This window comes from Quercus robur, chromosome 11 (genome assembly GCF_932294415.1).
Source record: "Quercus robur chromosome 11, dhQueRobu3.1, whole genome shotgun sequence".
NCBI lineage: Eukaryota > Viridiplantae > Streptophyta > Magnoliopsida > Fagales > Fagaceae > Quercus > Quercus robur.
In genome coordinates this window covers 43,947,793-43,952,206 of record NC_065544.1, presented here as the reverse complement: position 1 = coordinate 43,952,206, position 4,414 = coordinate 43,947,793, and the positions used below count along the sequence as shown (strand labels likewise).

Sequence of the window (4,414 nt, the reverse complement as noted above, 5' to 3'; positions counted from 1 at the left end):
GAGAGAGAAATTTCGGGGGAAAAAGGAGTAAAATATTGTTTTTTTTTTTTTTTTGCAATACTGTGAACAGTACAATTCTATGTTTAGAATTGTACTGTAGCAGTATTGCAAAAAAATTTGCAATACTGCTGTTTACAATTCCCTGATGCAAGAGTTTTTGGGGGTTAAAATGCTAAATTTCCCTTAGATTTGGCATTAGCATTCCCCAATGCTAATGCTCTTAGGAGATGAGCTTCTGATGCTTGAATTGGTTCTGCATAATTATAGCCAGCCATTTTACTAATTTTTTTTTTTATACTATTGTTGCAGTATGGTTGGTTAATTAGGACTGGTTTTTGCAAAAATGCTTTTTCTCTCTAAACATTCATAGCTGAGTTTGATTGTTATGCTTATGCACTAAAGAGTGAGTATCCCAGCTGATCAGGTATGTCTTTTTTTTTTTTTTTCTTTTTTTCTTTTTGAAGTTTTTATTGCCATATCCCTCTCAGATCTCCCTTCAGTGCTTGAAATGGGATTTTAAAAAAAAAAAAAAAAATAGTTTTGAGTATTTTATATCTGTTACAGTTGTGTTTGGTGTTATGAATGCTTACAATGTGGTGTGTTGGTAACATTGTCAATACAATAGTTGAGCTACTAGAACAAAACATATAGATTTTGCTGACTTGGATGCAGGCAAAAATGGGCTTGGGGAGGGTACAATTGGTGTTCTGACATTGGTTGATATTTATGGAAAGTCGGGGAGGTTTGATGACGCAATTGAGTGCTTGGATGTTATGAAGTCTGCAAGGTCGAAGCCGCCTTCCACAATGTACAATGCCTTGATTAATGTCGATGCGCAGAAGGTATGTTGCTTGTTGCCTTGATTAAGCAATTTACTTTGAGTGAATATGTATATACTTTATTGCTTTGGCATGGCCATAATAGGATAAGATTATAGGCATCCTATGTTATTTGTGTCCTGCATATATCAAAACACGTTTATATTGTTAGCAGCATCTTCTATACCTGTACCCTTTTGAGGAAGTGTGAGTAACCTAAGACAAGTCAAACAAGCAGTAGCATTTGAGGTGATCATTGACACTCTTTGCCTTACAATATTGCGTAAACTATGAGATGGCTTAAACTCTTGACGGGAAGATTTTAATTGCCAATGTTGGTGACTCAAAGGCCCTTTTATGCACAAAGAAAATCCAGTCTGGTCAGGGTACTGGCTCTCAGATATCTCCCTCTTTTTTATTAAGTAGTGATATTGATTATTGACTCTTTAACCAGTTGCATCCAGAAGATAATTAATCCTAATTAATGGGAATAAAGGTTAAGCTGATTTGAGTTGAAATTAGTTGTCTGCTAGATATGTTCTAAGATGACAAAGAATTCCTTTCTCTTAATGCTTTTACCTGAAATAGGACTTTCCTAAGCATTAGTTGTACATCAAGTAAAGGAGTATAAAACTTCACCTTATTTTAACCTAAGAATTGAATATCTGTATGTTTACATGAAAATGACAGGTAACTTGACAGCCAGTCTTTCAGCTAATGAACTAACAGAAGATCATAGTCCAGGTAGAGATGATGAAAGAGCTCGAATTGTAGTAGCTGGTGGTATCGTTGTCACTCTTTGGGGTAAGCCTTGGGTCAATGTTGAACTTCCTATGTCCCGAGCCATTGGTGATGTGTACCAAAAGAGGTGAGGCTGTGATGTACTTTTAATGTTTGATTTTCTCCTTATGGATCGTTTGATGCCTTATTTTTTCCATATGGATTATCTGATGCCTTATTTTCTCCAATTCTGTCCATTTTTTCCCAGACTGTCAAGTACTTCAACAATGAAGCTTTTGAAGCTGATCAATATGATGAGTACTTAAAGGGTAAGTTAACTTAGTGGTATGGTGGTTATTACATTGACGCGTAATTATCAATTCAGGTGTATTGGTTTTAAAGGGTTATAGCCCACTTGGTTCTGGGATAGTTAGGAATCAAGAGGCTTAGTTGCTCTGCTGCCTCATGGAGAAAACCTTTATTCCTTCTTCATTGGCTGTATAATGCAGTAAATAATTTGGGCAACCTTCAATCTGATGGGCAATTACCCAACTTGTAGGTTGTCTTTTGTGTGCACAACGCCAGCTAACTGGGTGGGCTGGGTTTGGGTTTCCAAAGTGAGAACCTGTGTTTTTGATGGTTTAGAAAAAGGTTTGCTCCTGTGGGTTCAGGTTTAAGAAGGGGCTTCCCATCTCAATCCTGGTCTGTTGCCACTTCTACCCTAATTGGGACTTGGTGATCGCTCCTCCTTCATGCTTCTAATGGTTTGAAATAATGATTTTATGTGGCCAACCTCCAAATCAATTTTAATATGGTTCAGGTGGTTTTGGATTTTCTTTATTATTTATGTTCTTTTCAATCTCTTGCCTTCTCAGTCCCCCCCCCCCCCCCCCCCCCCCCTTTTTTCTTCCTGATATTTTGGCAAAAGTGCAAGTTATATCCTTTCATTTAAAGTATTTTCACTACAAATTTACTGTAATTGAATCTTAATGTTGTTCTGTTGCTGTTGGTGATTCAATTGCTCAAGGTATGAAGATGCTGCTTTAAAAACACAACGTAGCCTTGCATATTTGAACTTCGGCCAAAATGTAATATTTAGCACAGCTCTTTCAATAGCTATGGTGTTATGTTCAAATGGAATTATGAATGGCGAGATGACAGTTGGTGATTTGGTAAAATATGTTCTTATATGCTTGTAATGAAATTTATATTTTCAGAAAGGATTGGCTGATGGTTACACAAATTATGGATTAATGTCATGGTGCAGGTCATGGTGAATGGACTTCTCTTCCAATTATCTCTTCCACTGAATTATCTTAGCAGTGTTTATCGTGAGACCATATAGAGTCATGTTGATATGAAGTCCATGTTTCAGTTGCTGGAGGTATTTCTCAAGGAACTTCCTACAATTCTCTTGCAGTTTAATTATCCTGGGTTTTATAGTTCGTTTATTGTTGCATAATATTGTGTTAGTTTGGATTTTCTTTCATCTTAGTATGTGTTTTTTCCTTGAGAAAATGACTTGTAATTTCTTCATGGAGATCAAGATTCATTTTTTCATACGGACTTCATTGTATGACAATTTTTCAATCAAACACCTCAACCATTTAACAAGTGCATGATTAATTGGTTTGTCTATTTCCTTGCAATTCTTAATGCAAGGGAAAGTTGGTGGCTATGCATCAGTCTTTGAGAAATACAACGAGAAGGCAGAATCCTTTATTTGAGACCCTTTAAATATTAGTACATTAGGTTGTTTTGCATTGAAATAGAATAATATTAAGATTAGGATTTTGATCATGCATGGTTCTTGTACTGATTCATTCTTCTTCTTCTTCTTCTTCCTTTTTTTTTCTCCTTTATCTAGTTAAAATACTAAGTTCCTTTATGTTAATATGAAAATGTCTACATAAACTTCAAGAATGAAGAATTTAGTCACTTGGAAAGCTAATTGAATTTTATTTTGATATTTGTGTTTTGGTATAATATAGATTTTTTAATATGTGGTTCTTTAAAGTCTATGTGCATGGTTGTGGGTTCTCATTTATTTATTTAAAAAAAAAAAAAAGAGAAAAACCTTAGTTTGAGGGTTGGGAGACCCTCAAAAAAAGGTTAGTCCCTTTCAAATTTTCCAAAGGTCGTCAAACCTTGATAAAGATAAAACATTTGTTTCGAGGGGCATCTAGGCTGCAGAAATTTCCGTTTCAAGGGAGTTTGTTTCAAAAGTCATCAACGGTCCGTTAAATCCTCAAAATAATATCTTTTGATGGCTTTTAATACTTTTTTCAAGGGTTTTGACCCTCGAAAAAAATCATGGATGACAGAAACTGGCATGCTCTTGAGTATGTTAAAATGGAATTACTGAATTAAGATCTTTAGCCTAAGATCTCTTCCAAGACTTGTTGTAGTGGAATCACTGAAATTTTAAATAATAATAAAAAAATGCTAGTTTTTGTGTAATTTGGCAGTGTTTGTCTAATTAAGAAAATTTTGTTTTTCTTGGAAAATGAAACGTTGACAGTTTCTTTTTCTTCATCCCAATGAAAATTTAATTTTTTGAGAAATTCAAAAAGGATCATGGTTTTTATGTTTGTTTTCCAAGAAAATGAGAATTAGCGGTGATGGAAAAGCAACGAAGACAAAAGGGTAAAAATGAAAAAAAAAAAAAAAAATGAAACACCTAGAGAAAAACAATTTACACAAAAAAAAAAGGTTAAATATTTTTTTTCCTCACATGGGCAAAACAAATTCATTTTAACTCATTAAAACTACAACGTGTTGATTTGAGGTGGCATTTAACGACCACCTCAGCAACTAAGATTAATGGATGGGAAAAAATTCAAACCGTAACTAATATCAATGGAGTGAATTAAAAT

General features: G+C 34.5%; 1 long non-coding RNA gene across 6 annotated transcripts; it reads left to right on the top strand.

Annotated features, from left to right (window-relative positions):
• The first annotated feature begins 232 nt into the window (after positions 1–232).
• LOC126705730 (uncharacterized) lies at positions 233–3,432 on the top strand. 6 transcript variants are annotated; one of them, XR_007648420.1, is made up of 6 exons: positions 233–424; positions 673–1,198; positions 1,563–1,686; positions 1,807–1,867; positions 2,566–2,710; positions 2,806–3,432. It is a non-coding gene; the product is annotated as an uncharacterized LOC126705730 (long non-coding RNA). The 6 variants fall into 6 exon arrangements; XR_007648421.1 differs by having other exon boundaries at positions 673–1,204; positions 1,563–1,622; XR_007648417.1 differs by having other exon boundaries at positions 673–1,204.
• The last annotated feature ends 982 nt before the right edge of the window (positions 3,433–4,414 follow it).